Consider the following 20409-nt stretch of genomic DNA (forward strand, 5'->3'; position numbering starts at 1 on the left):
GAGAAGAGGAGAGGAGAGGAGAGAAGAGAAGAGAAGAGAAGAGAAGAGAAGAGAAGAGAAGAGAAGAGTGCTGGAGGCCAGCCCTACTGGGGGTTTCTTCTTTCTTATCGGTTCTTCTTGAGGCAGATGAGGGGGAAGATCGTAGGCAGAGGGTAAGACATTGACATGAGAAATTTAGGGTTGCTGTATAATAAAAAGTTTACTTATCTAAGTCTTAGTCACTATGCTATTGTAGCTGACCTGCCTTCTATGATCCTCTGAGGCCAGAGACTACAGTCTCAAGCACCTCATCCTAAAACTGCAGGAGATTAAGTAAAGGATTAATTGCTAGAGCCTTTTTCCTATTGTCCAGATGCCTCTTGCTTGTCGAGCTAGGGGGAAGTTAGGAACAATAAACTTCTATTAAGGAGAAGAAAATAACATTGGCAGAAGGAAAAACTTTTATATAAGTGAATATGTATAATATAACACAAGTTCATATACAGATTCATACATGCTCATTTATTCATTTATACATTTCCATTCAAATCCAATTGTGACCAGTTTGCATACATTCTCAAAATTACATACTTATACACACATCCATACTTACATATGCATATGGAGCAAAAAACAAAAGCACCAGTATAGAAAGAACTCACTCATTCTGGATGAAAAATGGAGCTCCTATCTTTATTACATAGAGAAAGACAAGGCTTCTACCTTTTTAATGCCAAATGAATTAAACCCATGTTTGTAAGAAAAAAGTTTTGTTTCTTTTAATAACACTAAGCCTGCCTTGTCCTTACCATGGGACCTGTTCTGTCCCATGGTAAGGAGAATCCTGCCTGCTCCTTCTGCTCTCTGCAGCATCTTCTTTTTTCCTCTTTCCCTCTGCATTCTGCACATTGCTCTCTTAGTATTTTATGTTACCTACAGTTTCTAAGTTATTCCACTCTGCATTCTCCTTCTAATCTAAAACATGTTCTGTCTAAAAACTTCTCCTCAGCTCAGTTCCTCTCTCAGCTCAGTTCTTCTCACCTCCATTTCTCTCACCTCAGTCCCCCAATTCTGACTCTTCTCTTTGCCCTCAGCCCTTAGACATCTTTCAGAATACGTGATCACACGTTTAAAAGTTCACCAAAAGTTCGCACAGAAAATCAAATCATAAATTGAAATAGAAGTTTACAAGAGAATGTTTACATGCATACCATTAGGAGTAATTATCTAGCTAAACATCCATCACCTGTCTCAGCTCCACAGGTTCACTGAAGGTTTAAAACCATAACTAAGTCATTAGTGAAGTTTTGTATAGATAAGCCCAGTCAATATTTTATCTTCTGCCCTAGTACCTATAATAAATCATTAGTTCTCTTTTTATGATCTTTGGCTAATTGTTTGACAACCTCTTGGAATGTGCTCTGAGTAGGAGAAAGTCTGGTTACCATCTAACTGCTGACACTCAGGAGACTGGCAGAGTTCTCATCACAGTTTTGACTATCAGAAAAGGACCTAATAGCAGTCCCACTATAAAGGAGCTTAACAATCACTGATACAGTTTTAGGAATTTTTATAGGATCATCATAAATACTTAAGTCATCTATCTATATAGCACCACTATAAGACAGTACATCTTTGTGGATCTGCAGCGGTCTGCTTCAAAGAGGTGTGCTATTACTTAGTGACTATTATATATGTATAATAATAATGGGGAAAACATATTAATAGCAGGAATCTTCCCTAAAATGAATCCCTTACAGCCTTGATTAATAAGGGTGCACCTGTTGCAGATTATATAATAATCTGAAGCAGGCCATTTCAGGATGATCACCTGCTAGTTATTAGCTTGTCCCATTATGGCTCCTGACAGAAAAGGAGAGAAGAGGAGAAGAGAAGAGAGGAGAGGAGAGGAGAGGAGAGGAGAGGAGAGGAGAGGAGAGGAGAGGAGAGGAGAGGAGAGAAGAGAAGAGAAGAGAAGAGAAGAGAAGAGAAGAGAAGAGAAGAGAAGAGAAGAGAAGAGAAGAAGTCCTTCTCCTGATGGCCCCAGGGGCAGACAGGGACACCATAAGCTGTGTTACAATGAGTTCTGTAGAGGCCTTTTGAGAAAGATGTGAATAAGGAACTTGTTAGTCAGGATAAAGGGGTGAGTTTCTCTTCCAGATGTGTTTCATTAGAGAAACAAATCCACCATGGTTGGCAGGATATATCTGCTGAAGGGTTCTAGGTCCTCGGTGGCTATGGATGCCAGCTAGTGATCTGTAAAGCTCTGCTGCTGATGAGAAAGGAAGATAAACATGAGAGTAAATAAGGGTACACTGGATCCAGAAGAACATTCCAGAACTACGCGAAAGAGGCGGAACTGGTACCTGGCTCTCCTAGAAACTCATGCAATCTCCTACAACCTCCACTCTCCTAGCATCCTTGATACAGATGAGCTGCCATGAACCTATCTATCCTTAACCATGATCCACCCAAGATCCTAAGCCGGGGCTCTAAAAAGCTGTAGGAGGACATGATAGTAGAAGTAGCTGGCATCTATCCCACTCTAAGATCACACACAGTGTGAGCTGCAACATTGCCTGCCTCTGCAGCTACCTGGAGCCTAACAGGGCACATGTCACTTCCACATTCTGACTTGCCTACAAGTTCTCTTATGATCAGTAACATCCAGGACCATGCAAGGTAGGGCAGCCTGATAAATTTAGGAAAGGGTTTCTGGAAAATGTGGCTACAGATTAGCTAAATGGACATAATACAAGGGCCTGTAATTAGAATCCCAGGAGCATGGTTCATGAAGCTCTTGAGAGTGTTTAAGTTAGGATATATCCCCGACCTCTAAGAAGGTATGGTTGAAATGGGATGCAGTCATTGACTAGAATTACTAAAGTGTGTTTGGAAACAGCTATCTTAATTGGGGGAAGTAGTCCTCCATTGGGCATTTGGCAATGTCTGATGACAATTTGGAATATCGAAATCAGGGTGTATTGTCTAGCAGTTAAAGACCTTGATGCCTCAGAACATACTATAGTGTTCAAGGGAGCTGCTTACTACAAAGAAATGCACAGAGCAAAATACCAGTGGGACTGATAGGGAGACCTGGGCAGAGAAAGGTAGCCTATGGTTACAGTGGTTGTGGTTGTTTGAATGAGAATGGGCCCAATAGGCTCATGTATTTGAATCCTTGATCATTAGAGAGTGGCACTACTTGAGGGGGATTAGGAGGTATGGCCTTGTTGGAGGAAGTGTGACACTGGGGGTAGGCTTTAGGATTTCAAAAGCCTAAGTCAAGCCCAGTCTCTCTCTCTCTCTCTCTCTCTCTCTCTCTCTCTCTCTCTCTCTCTCTCTCTCTCTCTCTCCCTCTGTCTCTTTCCCCCCCAGCCCCCATCTTCCTGCTGCCTCTCCAACACTATGTCTGCCTATGCGCTGCCATGATGACAATGGACTAACCTCTGAACTGTAAGTCAGCCCCAATGAAATGCTTATAAGAGTTGCTGTGGTCATGGTGTCTCTTCACAACAATAGAACACTGGCTGAGACAGAAGTCTCTAAGAAAACCAGAGGAAAAACTCATGCTGTAGGCCGTAAGATGTCTAAAAGCCCATATTAGGGCTGGAGAGATGGCTCAGCAATTAAGAGCAGGGACTGCTTTTCCAGAGAACCCAGGTTCTGTTCCTAAAATACAAGGCAGCTCAAAGCCACCTATAACTCCAATTTCAGGAGATCCAAAGCCCTCTTCTGGTCCCCACAAACACCAGGCACTCATATGGTACACAAACATACTACATGAAGGCAAAACATCCATACATATAAAATAAAAATAAATCTTTTAAACTGAAAAACTAAAAATGAGGTAAATAAATAAAATCTCCATCTTAACTAAATGGATCTTTCTATGAAAAGAAGTAAAGTAATTCAGTATGCCCTGGCATAGCCCTTGGCAGCCAACAGAAAGTGAACATTACCACAGACAGCATGTATGTCTATGCAATGCCTTCTTCATAATGATAACAGGTAACACATAATCCTTATTCTAAATCGTTTTGTGGGTTCGTGTATTCATTCATGAATTGGGAAGCCAAGGGCTTGGTGTCTTCCTCAACCCCTTCTCTACCTTAGTTTTTGAGACAGTCTCCCAGTGATCCTGGAACTCACAGACTCTGCTAGACTGGCTAAGCAACAAGTCCCAAGATCCTCCTGTCTCTACCCTGTGGTGCTGGTATCCCAGGCTCATTGCTGCATCCTGTTTTTTAGATGGATTCTGGGGATTCAAACCTATCTTCTTGTTCCAAGGCAAGCACATTACCAACTAAGCCGTCTCCCTAGTCCTTTTTTTCCCCTCCTCCTCTCCTTCCTCCTCCTCCTTCTCTTCTTTCTTCTTCTTTGCTTCTAATTTTTTCCTGTTTGTTTGTTTGCAGCAGAGGTCTTGCCATGTAATCCAGCATGACATGGAACTCACTTCACGTAGTATAGATTGGCCTCAAATCTGTGATCCTCCTGCTTCAGCCTCCTACACGCTAGGATTAAAAGTGTAGCATCACACCCAGCCACACACACAATCATACTGTGCCTTGCCTGGCCTCCTCAGACAACGTGCAAGTCACGTATTTGGTAAATAACCCCAGGAAATGTTGGTAGTAGAATAGGGATGAAAGATGCTTAATACAGGATGAATAATACTGAGCTACCACCACTTTGAGTTATTGGAGCTCCACTGTGCTGGAAAACTCGGAACCATGATGGTAAGTAACCTTGAAGAGCGGTAACTGGGCCTTTCCCCACCAGTTCCCATCCATTAGCCATTAGGTAAGGACTGGGGATGGGGACACTAACTCCCTAGTGTTTTGACTGTGCCACACAGCTTCAGTACCAGTGAAGATCTGATGTCACAGAGTTCTCAGGCTGAGAAGCAGAAGTGTTAATGGTCAGACAACCTGCACCTTCAACAGGAAGCCAGGGGTCTTAATAGTTAGTTTGTATCCAAGAGGGAATTTCACCAGCAAATCCCTTTTCCTTCTAACTTGAGATGTGAAACAGAAACACAATTTGTAGACATTTTCATATACCTAATCCTGACACTGGAGTACTGAAGACAGAGAGTAATGAGCACAGGGTTAGCCCCTCCCCCCCAATATTAAGCATATAAAGGAAAATAGCATTTGTCCAGGAAAGGCGTTAGGCATCTTTTTGTTGATGGCAGCATATATTTTGGTTGGCTTGTTTTGGGGGTAGATTTCATCATGGAAATGGTGTGTGTGTGTGTGTGTGTGTGTGTGTGTGTGTGTGTGTGTGTATACGAGAGTTTGTGTATGTTCACATATACATATATGTCTATGTATAGGTATGCATACATGTTTGTATACAAGTGTGTGGTGATCTCTCACTGAACCTGGAACTCAGTACTCAGATAGACTGGCTGGCCAGCAAGCCCCAGATAGACTCCTGTCTCTGTCTTCCCCAAACTGGGATTATACATACATGTTATGTGTGCAGTTTTTGTGTAGGTGCTGGTATATGAACTGGGGTCCTCACGCTTATAGAGCAATGACTGACTGAGCCATTTCCCCTGCTCCTGCTTTCTTCCTTTGAGGCTGTGTCTCACAGTATAACCCAGGCTGACCTTCATTCGGGCTCACTCTGTAGCCCAACGTGCCTTCAAATTCTTTGATCCTCCTAACTCAGCCTCTGGAGCACTGGGAATTGCAGCTGTATAGCTGTATGCCATCACATCTTTATGACAGGTGACATGAAATTGCATGAGCTACAACTGTCCTCATTGCAAGATGCTTGCCTTTTGAGGTTTATATTCTGGGCACACCTGTGGGCATGGCAGCCACAAGGTAGAAAAGGAAACACTATAAACTCCATGGTGACCAGCAAAATTAAAGAAATAAAATAGAGTTAAACAGAATTGGAGCACCTGGAAGCCAAGGAGGCTGCTTCGTCTGATAGTCAGAACCACAAGTGACATTTGAATTCAATCCTGAAAGATAAAGAATCCTTATGTACCCGAGGAATAGAGTTCCTAGGAGAGGGGAAGATAGGAACAGAGGTTCTGTCTTAGTTTTTCTGTTGCTTTATCAAATCACTTGACTGAGACAGATTAGAGCAGGAAAAATCTCCACTGGCTCACGGTTTCAGAGGGCTGGTTCTCTTATAGAGGGGAAGACATGATGAGGCACAGTATGTCAGTCTGTAGGCCAGGGATCAGAAAGAAGGGGATGCAACCACTTAACTGCTATTCTCCTCCCTGGTATATCCTGTCTGGGCTTGTGGGGCAGTACCATTCATATCCAAGGGCAGATCTTTCCCTTTGGTTAATCCTTTCTAGAAACACTCTCACGGATACTCAAGCCTCTGTCTCTGAGGTGACTGGATATCCAGTCCAGTCAACAATGAAGAGCAAGCACAGCAGGCTCCCAGTTAGGGAACCACCTTGGCAGGCTGCAAGCTCTCTGAGGTGACTGGATATCCAGTCCAGTCAACAATGAAGAGCAAGCACAGCAGGCTCCCAGTTAGGGAACCACCTTGGCAGGCTGCAAGCGTAGATTCATCCAGTCGATTATGGATGGATATGGACACAACTGGGGAAGTGAGCTTCAGACTCACTCGTCCCTTACTGCACATCTCCATGTGCCCGGAGGAGTTGTGTTAACAGTAGCTTGTGTTGTTAAGGGCTAGCATAGGAGAATTTTTTTTAAAGGAGCTTGATTCAAACTCACATTTTCAAAAGTCCTCCTTGTAGACAGTGGGCATGAAGTTGGGGCTGGAGGACACCAGGACTCTGAAGGTTATAAAGGACACTTACTTGTAAGGTCAGGTCCTTTAGAGGGCTGTACCACAGAGTCCACTTCTCTGCATCCAGAGGAGCTCATGGTGACCTGAGAGATGGTACCAGCAGGATCCTCATCTGCAGCAAATAACCAACCCAGTGCCACATAGCCCCCGGGCTGCCAACAAACATCCATGGCTGGATTTTTTGCTTTTTTTTTTTTAATGTTTTTGCTAAATGAGTTTTATATTAAAAAAAAAAAAGACTGATTTTATTCACAGTCACTTAACAGCTGGTGGCTGCTAATTGTCATCTGTTACATTGGGCATCAGAATGTGGCATCAGAAAGCCTGTCCATCTGTCCTTAGCTCTGTCAGGATTCCCTTATACTTCCTGTTCACAGTCTGCCTCCGCACCAGTTTCCCAGAGCCAGCTTATGTCTCCTGGCTCTCAAGACAGGTTCTTTTGGGGAAAGAAAGATGGAGGGACAGAGAGGCGTGGCGGGGCCAGGGGTGGCTTTTTGAGATAGGTATGTAACCCAGGAAACCAAATGCTCCCGGCTCAGACTCCTGAGTACCAGGATGAGTGTGCCCACTATGGCCTGCATTGGAATCTTGCTTAAGAAGTTCCGTTGGTTGAGGAAGTACAAAGTCACATGGTTTCAAAGTAGGAGCCAGAGGACATTGTTCCTCATATGGCTGAATCCTCCAGTGCTGTGTGTGTGTATATGTGTGTGTGTGTGTATGTGTGTGTGTGTATGTGTGTGTATGTGTATATATATATATATATATATATATATGTGTGTGTGTGTGTGTGTGTGTGTGTGTGTGTGTATATATGTATATATGTGTGTGTATATATACACATGTATATATACACACATATATAATCTTTATATAAATAGTGAAAGAAAGGCACATACAAATACCCACATTCCCTAAGCTTATCCTCACCTGCAAAATGAGAATACACAATATAAATGAGGAACTATCCAGAAAGCTATACATCAAGCTGTTCTATAGTGGGGTGACTAGATTTAATACCCCTTGTTTGTGTTGAACTGTGTTTGGTAATGTTCCTATAGAAATATAGGATGCAGAAACATGGATGGTTTGTCTTATACACGTGTGTGTGTGGTATGCATGCATGTATGTATGCATGGTTGCATGTGTGTAGATACAAATGTATTTGTGTGTGTGTGTGTGTGGAAGTATGAAGTTGTTGTCAGGTGGCTTCCTTGATTGCTTCCTCCTTTATGTATGTAGGGATGGTTTCTCCCTGAACTGGGAGCTCACACTTCTGGCTTTTCCAGCTAGTCAGCTTATCAGCAATCTCCTCTACCTCTAGAGTACAGGAATTACAATTACCATACCTGCCCAACTTTTATATGGGTTCTGGAGATATGAACTCCAATCCTCATGCTTGTAAAGCCAAGGCTTTATCCATTAGGCCATTATCTCTAGCCACCACCCCTCCCTTTTTGGGTGTTGTTTTTGAGTCAGTATCTCACTCCTGGCTGGCATCAGATTTGATATCCTCCCACTTCCGCCTCCCCATTGTGAGGATCACAGGTGCTCCACCTTGCCCGTCACGCACTTCTTCAAAAATAAATAAAAACAACAGATTTCCAGGTAAGTTGGAAGACCAGAAACTGCCTCCATATGGCTCGGGTGAGGAGAAGAGGAAGTACAAGACAGAGCAAACTTTGTGGCAAACGGAGAAACAGGGAAGCCTAGCAAAAGTCAAAGAAGTTGTGGAGTACAGCTGGGATGTACAGGCAGAAAGCCAGAAAATGCACGAAAATGTAAGCCAAGCCAAACACAGATGCAGCCACCTGGGGTGGGACCCAGGTGAAGAGACCCTGACAATCCTACCCTGAGGACCAGCCGGCCGCTCTCAGGGGCCTCCAAATTCACTTGCAGGTTTTGAGGTAGTGAGTCATCTGTAAAGGAATCCCGTATTCACCCTGTGGAGTGGCTATTCTTGGTTGTCAACTTGACTATCTAGGCTTAACTAAAACCCAGGCAGTTGGGAAGCTCCGGGCTAAATCAGGCCACGGCTGATGGCAGCCTACCTAAAGGACATGGGAAAAGCAAGCTCTCGTGCCTGCTTGCCTTCACTGTCACTGGCAAGTTCATTCACTGGCACGAGAGCACAACAGCCTTCTCTTCTTCGGGATTCTGGTGTATTCTGACAGACCTCTGAGACACCCAGCCTTATAGACTGAACAACTATTGAATTATTGAATTATCTATCGGGAGATAGCCATTGTTTGGACTAGCTGGACCACAGCCACTCTAATAAATAGCCACCCCCATCTTTCTCTGGACACTTCTCTTGATGTTGTTGTTTTATACTACACTTTTCATAGTATTTATACTGCATTGTATTGTATCCAAAAAAACAAACTATGCTTTTTCTTTCTTCTCTTCATGCAGTCCAACAATGTTACACAATTTTTGTTGTTGGGAAATTTTTTTTTCTTTTTCTCTTTCCTCCCCCAACTCCCCCTGGACTTCCTATTTTAATTTCTGCTGTACTTTTAGCATATGGCTTTGTCCTATTCATTTTCATTTTTTTTAATTTCTTAAGTTTTAAATTTTTTTATTCCCCTTTGTATATTTTCTAATTGTTGTGGGTTTTTTGTTTTGTTTTGTTTTGTTTTATGTCTTTCTCTACTCCTGTCATCTTGTTCTTTTCTCCTCCCCTCCCCAGCACATCTTCTCATCTCTCTTTTCATCTCTCTTATTTAACCCCTCCTCTCTGCTTTCCCCTCCCCTGACCACATCCTTTATCTCACATATTTACTATTTCTACATTTGCCTTAAATTTTTGCCTTTACCCTACATAAAATATGAATATTAGGTAAGATTCCTAGCTGACAGCAACAGAATCTCACTGTGGTTGAATTTCAGGAAAGCCTACACTGAGAGGCTGGGAAGCATGTGAAGAACCTGGCGTGAACGCCAGGATTAATTGTTGCTTCTGGCAGTGCTAATGAGAAAAATACCTCGACTTTATTACATTCTGCTCAAAATTCAAACTCTAATCATTACGGAAGCTCCGCAAGAGACTAAAATAGAAATATTGGATGATCCAGCTATACCACTCATGCAGGCATAGCCAAAGGAACCCAAGTCAATACAAAATACAGACATCTATGCAGCACTACCCACAATAGCCTAGACAGGGACCCAGTCTAACTGGCCATCAACAAATGAGTGGGCCAGAGAAGTGTGGTATGCATGCAGCATGGAGCCATGCTGGGCCATAAGGAATGAAATTACACTGTTTGCAGGAAATGGCTGGAGCTGGAGACCTTATGCCGAGCAAAATAAGCCAGATTCAGAGAGACAACTTCTACATATTTTCTCTCATATGTAGAGTTTAGAGGTGTGCGGAAGTGTTGGTTTGGGGGCACAGAATGTGACATGAAAGTGAAAGGAGATTGTTTAGGTGAGGAAGGGGACAGTGGAAGACAAACAGGAAGCAAGAGAGTGGCAAATCTGAGCAAACGCCAATAAGCCTGTGTGAAATGTCAACATAAAAGCATTGGCTTGGACATTGGTAGAAACTGTATATGTGCAGTTCAAATTCCTAGCCCAGAGATCAGAACGCACAGGAAAAGTCACATGTCAGCCTTGGACGGGGGAGTGCAAAGGAAGGAAGGAAGGTGAACCTTGCCTAATACTCCCCCAAGGCTTCAACCAACAGAACTGGGTGACTCCTCTAAGAAAAAAATCACGGTATCACAACTGCGTAGGAGGGAGTGGCCACACCAGGAGAGCACAAGGGAAGGAGGGCAGCCTGTTCGGGGGCCACACTGGAGGTCCAGGAATTATGAGCTACCTGTGCTAGCTCATGATTAGTGTGCATTGTTTATCTGTTTTGTAATATGGATAACTTTTGAACTTTATGTTCCCAAATCAAGGTGAAATTTAATTGAATTTCTAGTTCCAGCAAGAGTAGAGCAAGTCCCATGAGGCTGATCCACGTGTATGTGGCGGGCAGAGCCATACAAACTACAAAACAAATTACTTGTGAATGTTTAAAAAAAAACTAAAGAGATGATAAGTAGAAGGATGAATAGGTAGGTAGGTAGAGAAATAGGTAGATGACAAATGATTACATAGAGATAGATGGGTGAATAGATAGATAGATAGATAGATAGATAGATAGATAGATAGATAGATAGGCAGACTAATGACAGACAGATAGATGGGTGGATAGATAGATGGGTAGATAGACGATAGATAGATGACTATGATAGATAAGTAGGTATGTAGATGGGTAGGTAGACAGACTTGCAGGAGATGCTGTCTGTTTTCTGAAGAAAATCCTAAATGTAAAGTAATTGAATAAGCATGAGGGGGACTGAGAACATCAGAACACCTGAATTCAAAGGACAACAACAGATAATTGGTCAGACAGATGGAAGGGAAACTCGCCCTCTCATTATTGTCAAAAAGTATAAAGAAAGATTCTAATCCACCCTCTTTTTAAAAACATATGGAGCCTAGAGGTCCACAGGGCCATGGGAACCCTGAGAACAACAATCTGGAGGCACAGGATGAAACTCACCCACCTACCACTCAACTTCCTTCTTCCTGGCCCCTCCTTTTCAGCCTTTGCCATCCTTCAGCAAATAAGTATTCTACGAAGAAGCCTCAAGGACCACATCAATGAGAAATTATAACTTCCAAAGGAGCCATTATCTGACCTGTGTGCATAAAATACAAGTAAAATGCTAAATGAAGAGACCACATGCACACAAACATTCACACAAACAGAAAGATACATATGCATGCATTTGTGCACACACACACACACACACACACACACACACACACACACAAACACACCAGCTAGAAGCCAGTAAAACTGATGAGCATAATTTCTCTCTGGGGTCCAAAATTCAAAGAAAAGATTCTCTCTATGTAGCAAGCTCACGAAGAAAAGTTGGAATTAAAAATTAGCAAGGTAAGACAAGGAAGCTAAAAGATTATCTTGCGGAGTGCAGAGAAAGTGTAGGAGGCAGAGGCGTGGCAGCACTCGCCTCCAATCCCAGAATTTGGGATGCTCAGATAGGAGGACCCAAGTTCAAGGTCACTCTGGATTACATAATGAGGATGAAGCCAGCAAGGACTGCAATACAAGATCCTGCTTAAGTAAACAAACACAATGCCACAAGAGAACTTTGGAGGGTAATCACAGGATCCCTATCTTACTGGGGAAGTGGAAACATAGCCACGTGTGTTTATAAATATCGTCCAGCCAGTCAAGTTGATGGTACATGCCTGTAATCACAGCACTTGGGAGGTAGAGGCAGGAGGACCAAGAGTTCAAGACCAGTTTCCAGTACATAGTGAGTTTAACGCCAGCCTGGGCTACATGGAACCCTGATTTTAGAGAGAGAGAAAGACAGAGAGAGACAGACAGACAGACAGACACACAGACACACAGACACACAGACTTACCTATACACTTAAAACAATAACATCTTAGGAAAGGGAAATTACTATTTTGACAATATTCTTTAGAAAAGATTGAACCCTTCCAAGATCTCATGGGAAGAGGACTCATACAAATACATAAGTGGCAAGAAAAAGCTACAAAGTAAATAATGGAGGACAGGGAGGAGGGGAAGGAAACATAAGGGACAGAAGAGAGGAAAGCATGCAGGGCAGTGACAGCCCTGAAAAGAAAGCGTAACAGACAGCCAGGCCAGCCTGAGACACTGTTGTCTTCCCATAGTGTAGATGGGAACAGTAGCATTTCCATAAGATGCCCATGCCTATCTGCTGCAAGGTTCGTGCATCCTGATTTGCTTAGACAAAAGTAGCACTTTTAAATTATTATTAAACATGTAGAAAGGCCCTCAGAGGCCCTGGTGCAGCCCACAAAGGTTAAGTCCTACAAGAGCTGACCCCAAGGTTTCCCGCTTTGCTCTAACAGAAAGAGTATGTATAAACAATCCATGCCCTTCACAGAAAATATTTGTAGCCATCCCAGGTTCTCCATCTCTTGAGCCAAACTTGGAATCAACCATGCCATATTCTAAACTCAGAAAGAGAAAAACAGTAGGCAGGAGGACGGGGGACATTGCTTCTAAATATTCTGATTCAGCTTCCCAACATCCCAGAAACTCCATCACCTGCAGAGAAGTCCACGGCTGCCACGCCCTATCCAAAATCTCCATGTTCATCCTTCTCGATGGGCCTATGGCTACCTACTACTGTAAGCTACCAGTAAACTACCAGACGACACTCAAGAACTCATTCTGACTTCAAGGGCATGCTCAGCCCTCACAAGGAACAGGGCAGACTGCCTGTGCAGTCAGTGTCTGGAGGACTAGCTTTTAGCCAGTGAAGGCCCAGGCTAATGGGTGAATGCCCAGATCTATCTCTTGTGTGGGGAAGGCAGAGGTATGACTGGAGCACTCTTCAAGAGGTCCCTTAGTGGGCTTAAATATCAGCCCTCTTATATTAGCCACCTTTGCTTTCCTGTCCTACTGCCCTCTCCCATCCGCTGCCTCCTGGGCTGCCTCACAAAGAAACTGACAGCTCTAAAATCCTTGTGTCAAGAGTCGAGACATAGCTACAATAAGATACTGTGCATGGAACATCTATAGTGTGCACATGCCTTCCTCCCTCAAGGCTCAAGGAATAGCTCAGAATAGAGGGCAGAAAGATTAGAAGAGCCAGAGGTCAGGGAGAACCAGGACAAACCCATCATCTGGACATGACAGTTCCCCCCCGTTCATGAATTCACAGCAGATATGGCTGCTGCCTGCACAAGACCAAGCCAGCCAACCTACCATGCCTCCGCTAGGCAGAGGCCGTCAGCATCAGGAAGGCTATACGTGATTCTCTCTAGTTGCAAAGAAATAAGAGTAGATGTTAATGAATGTGCACAAAGATGAAATCCAAGTTTTAAAAAAAAAATGTGGATTATTCCAACTGACAAAAAGACTGTGTGTGAAAACATATAGAATAAACCAACAGGAACATTCAGGATCAAAAAGCAAGGCTTAAATTATATGTGCCATTGCAGTAGAAAGAAGAAAAAGATAAAAATGCTTCAAACACTAAAATAATAGAATAACAAAATAAATCTGAGGAAATCAAAAGGCAAGATCAGCTAGGAAGGCTGGTTCCACCTGTAATCGCAGATACTCATGAGACCAAGGCAGGAAGGTCTCAAGTTCAAGGCCAGCCTAGGCATATTAATGAGACCCTACTTCAAGATACAAGGTAAGAAAAAAGAACATGGCCAGCGTGTGCAAGGTCATGAGCTCAATCTTCAGTATTGCAAAAATAAAAATTAAAAACAATTATTCATGGCTTAAAAGCAGAGTTATAACAAGGGAATAAATCTGAAACCAAATTTTTTAGAAACAAAAATAAAGGTTGAGAGAGGTTCAGTGGTTAAGCACTGAGTGCTCTTTTAGAGGACCCAGATTCAAGTCCCAGTACCAACACAGCAGCTCGCAACTGTCTGTGATGCCAGTCCCAGAGGATCTGATGCCCGCTTTGCCTCTACAGGTTCCAGGCACACATGTGGCACACAGACAGACATGCAGACAAAACACCCAATACACACAAAAACAAGTAAGCAAAAATTTAAAGCTCATTTATAAAGAAAGAAACAGCAATAAAATGAGTCTGCCACGGGGTATTCTAATAAATAAAAGAGGAAAACAGAATACGTTAAAACATTTATTAAATTTCAAAAGATATTATGAAGACAATAATAAAAGAGATCATTCAAATGAGTCTAAGACAGCATTTTAATTTCAGCTCAGAGACTGCAATGGAACAGGCAATTTCCTAAAACCTTTAATCACCGTTGACCCGAGACAAGGCAAAAGTCCAAACAACACTAATGTTAGAACTAATTTAGAAAGTAATCAGAGAGTGAGCCACCTAAAATAGAAAAGACCCAGACAGAAACCTGGAGGGGATCGTCAAACCTTGAGGACCAGCTTAACCGCTCTGACTTCAGCTGACCGGTTAGTAACCAACAGTCCCGGCTTCGTCTTACACAGCCGGCGCAAACTTTCCCATCCAAACTTAACATAGATCACATATTACAAACTAACTCTCACTTATGAATAGTAATGCAGAAGTGTTGAATAAAATATCAGCACTTACATTCTGGCAGCGCGCTAAAAGAATAATATGCCAAGATTTAAGATGCAAAGACCGATCATTAGGGCTCACTACAGCCACATGTCATCTTAGAAAAATAATAGAATCATCTTCAAAGACGCTGGTAATGATGATGGGGGTGGTGGGGAACATCACTTGGTCTTAGCTAGGAAAAAAAAAATCTGTTGAAATATAAGAAAGTAGATGTGGCTTTAATATGATTTCTTCAGATATACATAGAGAAAAACTCATTGGGGTGTATACCAGCAAATTACCATGACATTCCCATTGAAATCTGGAATAAAATACAATACCCACTGCCACCATACTAACATTGTTCTATATGCTTAGGAAGCTGAATAAACCTGATAGTTAAAACTGGGAAGGGGAAGGACAAATAATGATTATGTGTATCTGATGTGATAGTTCATCTATGAAACCTAAGAAGATCAACAAAGGACCTCCAGGAAGAAAGAGAATACAATAAAATATTTATATTTCACATATACAGAACACCTTCCTATTTATAAATATCCTAATTAGAACAGATAAAGAAAAATGACACACAAATAAGAGTTTTTAAAAAGTTAAAGCAGGACTTGGAGAAAGGCTCAGCAGGAAAGCACTTGTTTAGCCTGCATGCCACCCTTGGGTTCAACCCTCAGAAGCTCATAAAAACAAAACAAAACTAGAAAATAGAAAAAATAAACTTTTAAAGGTGTTGTATCTACAAAAAGATAATATTGAGAATATTAAGGTCCAGCAGAAGAAAGGGTTGGAAAGCTCAAACGAAAGGAAAACTTTGCAGTTAGAAGAAGGGTTAAATGTTGCAACAGCGTCATTTTGTTTTAGGTCAACAAACTCCTAGATCTCATATAGTCTTATTAAAATGTTAATGGAATATTCCTTGAATGAGCGATCCTCCTTCTAGGAAAATAGGACGGAAGAATAATTTAAAGCGAGTTGGTCTAGGTGCCCAGAGCTGACAGGAAAGAAGAGAGAGGCTGGAGGTGGATACTTATGAGGACATACAGGTTGAACAGCAGCAGTTGAGGCAGTGGAGAGAAGGCATTCTCAAGGAGAAACACTAACAGCTAGTGAGTCATCTGAGGATGACCACCCTGGGTCCTCCTAATTCACTTCTTACCTACCCCACACCAAGTAAATGCTCAGTCAGTGGGACATGTAATCAACCAGGGGTTTAAGTGGTGGAAACATTATAAGGAAACATGCTATAAAACCTAAAACCCACAAGCAAAACATTTTAGGCATCCAAAGAGGAAGAAAAGGAGGTGACAGACTAGAAGGTTGACCAAAAATTAAGAGTGCATCAAAAGCCTGATAGAACCTGCGACTCTATAAGCTAACTGGAAACTACGTTTACAAGAGTTTGAAGACAGGTATCCTATGTAGTTGGATGATGCCTCTTCTAGAAGCCACAGGTTTGTTTATAAGAAAATCCAGTGTCAAATGATGGATACCTCTCCATGTATTCTTGAAACCTCAATGGCTCCTCAAAACAATAGACTGTTTTCACTGTTCTTATTTGCCACTAAGAACCAGAAGGTAGGGCTGGAGCTAAGGCTCAGCGGTTAAGAGCGCTGACTGCTCTTTGAAGGTCCTGAGTTCAAATCCCAGCAACCACATGGTGGCTCACAACTATCCGTAATGAGATCTGACGCCCTCTTCTGGTGTATCTGAAGACAGCTACAGTGTACTTAGCTATAATAATAAATAAATCTAAAAAGAAAAAAAAAAGAGCCAGAAAATAAAAGAACCAAGATCTAGTGCTGAAGGAACCACGTGGTTCAGATACGGGACACAGGAACGTAGCTGGAACCGAGCTGGAAACGTCCTCCTTGCTGGCTAGCATCCATAGTGCCTGAAGTGCTGTGCAGCAACTGGAGGGAGGAACCCGTTGCCAGCCTCACTCAGCTTCGGACTCATTATCACCGCCACACAGGGTGTGTGACCTCTGCTGCAACAATGATGTGCCTGCTTTTTGATGGGACTCGGAGCCCACTGCAAGGAAGGAAATACAAGCCCGGTGCTGTAAAATGGGCCAGCTGTGACCCCGAAGGTCACAGCCCCAGTGGAGAACCCACTACTGATGCTGTGCTGGATAGATGCGAGGTTAAGGTATGTCCTAAGATTTACATTTAAACACAAATTGGTGCTGCTCTCCAGCTGGGTCACTGCTTCTTTTGGCTGTGGACAATGATGAACCAGAGATGCACAGCTGCTGGGTATTCAGTCTTCCATGAGACTTTTGTGCCACCCTCTCCAAGACCCAAGGGACATCCCAGAAGCAGGGGTGGGACAGATAAATATAAGAGCGAGTTGCTTGGAAATAGTGCTGTAAAATACTGTCTTCTGGCTCTGGCTCTGGCTCTGGCCTGGCCATTGTGGTCATGAGGGCGCAGAAGCTGTGGCTACATACAAGACCTGGGTGGAAAGATATGACATGGAAGGAGGAAGCAGATTGGTTGGGAAGAAGGTGCTAGCAGAAGTGGGTGGGGGATAAGGGAGAACAACTGGGGTTGTACTTGATCATAATACAAGGTATATATGTACAAAATTATCAAAAAGAAAACAATGTTTTTTAATTTGGTACTACAAAACTGTGCAATGTCCACATATTATTACTATTAAAAAAAACTGGAAAAGAGTAAATGTGATACATACACCAAAATCTTGCCTGATGTAAGATGTTCTTATAAGTTAGTTAATGAGAAAAGTTCAATTACACCCACACAACACACACAATAAATAAATGGGCATGAAAATACATAAGATGACTCACAGGGTGAGTTATTTATAACATATGCACATGTATCTTTAAAAATACCCAGAACATGACTCATAATTATGAAAACTTAATTAACTACTTAAGATACAGCATTATGCTTGGTGTAATGGCACATACCCAGAATTCCAGGGGGGAAAAAAAAGAGCATCTGTGTGCTTGCCACACAAGTGTGGGCCAGAGTTCAGATCTCCAGTACCAGGTGGACACAGTGGCCCTCCTGCAATCCAGGCGCTTGGGAGGCAGAGACAAGGGATTTCCCCAGAGCAAGCTGGATAGCTGAGCCGGCTGAATTGGTGAGCCATGGATTCAAGCAAGAGGCCCTGTCTCGGTATATTAGGTGAAGCATATATAACTAAGGAAGACATCTACTTCTGGCCTCTATACACATAAGAAAACAAGCATACACATTCATGTACACCACACACAATAATAATTTATTTCATTTATACAATATATTTTGATCATCTCTTTCCTCTACTTCAACTCCTCTCAGGCCCCCTAAACCCACTAAACTTTATGTGTTCACTCTCTCCCAAAAGAAAATACACAAAAAGCAAAAATCAGAACAACCAACAACAACCAAGTCCCACACGATGGAGTCTGTTGTACACTGCCCCATAATCCTAGGCATGAGGCCTACCTGCAGTGTGGTTGATATTCCCGTGTAACTCCTTTGGAGAAAACTGGTTTTCCTTTTCCCCACAGATATAAATTGCAACAGTTTCATGTCAACCTGTGCAAGTCTTTTATATACAGCTATATTCTCTATGAGCTCTCATGTGCATCAGTCCTGAAATAAATAATGTTTTTAAACATAAAAATATTTTAACCTCTTAGATTAACAAAAATACTGCTAGGAACTCCCATGCTCATATACTACCAATAGGTATGTAAATAAATACAAATTGAAGATAGTCTTCTAAAATTTTACACATATATAACATTGACCAAACCAAGTTTTCATTCTAGAACCATGCCCAAAACTGCCATTGTGGGTTTTTCTGTATATGTGCTCAAAGATAAACATACAAATATGTCTGCTGGCAAAATCTTTTTAATGGCAAAAAACTGGAAACAATCTAAATGTCATTATAACAACCATTGTTTTTATCTTAAGGTGTCATCCACAACTGCAGCCAGACAGCCTTCATGTGGAATGAGGCCTGCTTCCTGATGAGCTGCCATGAAGCTATCTCCCAGATAGACTACATTTACAAGAAAAAAAAAAAAGTGCCAAACAACATGTATTGAATGCCATTATTCCTTCACACAGCTCTGAAAGGCATCTCTGGAAATTAGCGAGAGTGGTGGACTCTGGGAAGGGGGATTTAGAGCTGGGGTCCGCAGCATATTCTGTGACTCTGCACAGCCAGCAGAGCTCGAAAAACTAAGTGCTACTCAAGATGATGACGAAAATAAGTCTCCTTGCCGGGCGTGGTGGTGCACCCCTTTAATCCCAGCACTTGGAAGGCAGAGGCAGGTGGATTTCTGAGTTCAAGGCCAGCCTGGTCTACAGAGTGAGTTCCAGGACAGCCAGGGCTATATAGAGAAACCCTGTCTCGAAAAAACAAAAAAACAAAAAAGAAGTCTCCTCGAGCAAACAGAAAGGGGAATGAAGAACACAGTTCCACTTACAACAGCACCAGAGTGTAAGATCCTTAAAACCAACAGAATCAGGTGAAAGACGCACGCTGAAATGGGGAAACAGACACAGACAAATCAAAGGACATTTGCACTCAGGAAGCAGAAGACCTACTGTGTTGTTATGATACCAGTGCTGCCCAAGCCAACCCACATCCCTAAAGATGCCCATGCTGCCCACATGACCCTGCACCTCTAATGGTGCCCTCAGCAACATCATCCAGGGTGATCTAACATAAATAGAAAAGCCAATCCTAAAAAAACATTTTAAAAAATCCCAAAGTGTCCCAAATAGCTAAGCAGTCTCAAAAACGCAGAACACAGTTCACGCTTCCTAATATAAAAAAAAGGTATAGAGCAGTGGTGATCAACCCAGCGTGAGAGGAGATAAATAGGAACGACATCCCCAGCGTCAAATGCACCAGTCTGCATACCAAATGAAACAACTTTTAAAAAGAAAGAAATACCAGAGGGTAGACATTTTAAGAAAGAAACAAAAGAAAAAAGTCAGGTCAAATCAGGCAGGGTATCACAAAGAATAGAACATTCAGAAGACAGGCTGGCTATATATGCTACAGAGTGAATCTATGAATGAATGAATGAATGAATGAATGAATGAATGAATGAATGAATGAATGAATGAACAGTACATTTTAAAAGATATAGGCACGTGGAATAAAACAGAAATAAACTGGAGGTACAGCTCAATGGTTGAGTACTGGTCTAGCACTCCCAAACTCCTGAGTTCAATCTACAGAACTACAAATAAGTAAACAAACAGACAACATTTATTTGCAATACAGTAGTTACACACATCTATGGGGCTGAAGGAGAAGAATCCAGGGTTCAAGGAGAGCCAGGGCTGTGTAGTGAGTTCAAGAACAGCTTGAGTGACATAGTAAGACCCTGTTCCCAAAAGAAAGGAGGAAAAGAAGGAAAGGATACAGGGATGGAGAGGAAGAGAGAGAAAGGAAGTAAGGGAGGAAGGAGGGAAGGAAGAAAATAGGTAAAGGAGGGATGGAGGGAGAGAGGAGGAAGGGAAGGGAGGAAGGAAGGCCAAA

General features: G+C 42.4%; 1 long non-coding RNA gene across 1 annotated transcript in view; it reads right to left on the reverse strand.

Moving 5' to 3' along the window:
* LOC116067918 overlaps positions 1 to 20409 on the reverse strand; it is a 51709-nt gene that overhangs the window by 19025 nt on the left and 12275 nt on the right. The window lies entirely within an intron of this gene.

This window comes from Mastomys coucha, unplaced genomic scaffold (genome assembly GCF_008632895.1).
Source record: "Mastomys coucha isolate ucsf_1 unplaced genomic scaffold, UCSF_Mcou_1 pScaffold22, whole genome shotgun sequence".
Taxonomy (NCBI): domain Eukaryota; kingdom Metazoa; phylum Chordata; class Mammalia; order Rodentia; family Muridae; genus Mastomys; species Mastomys coucha.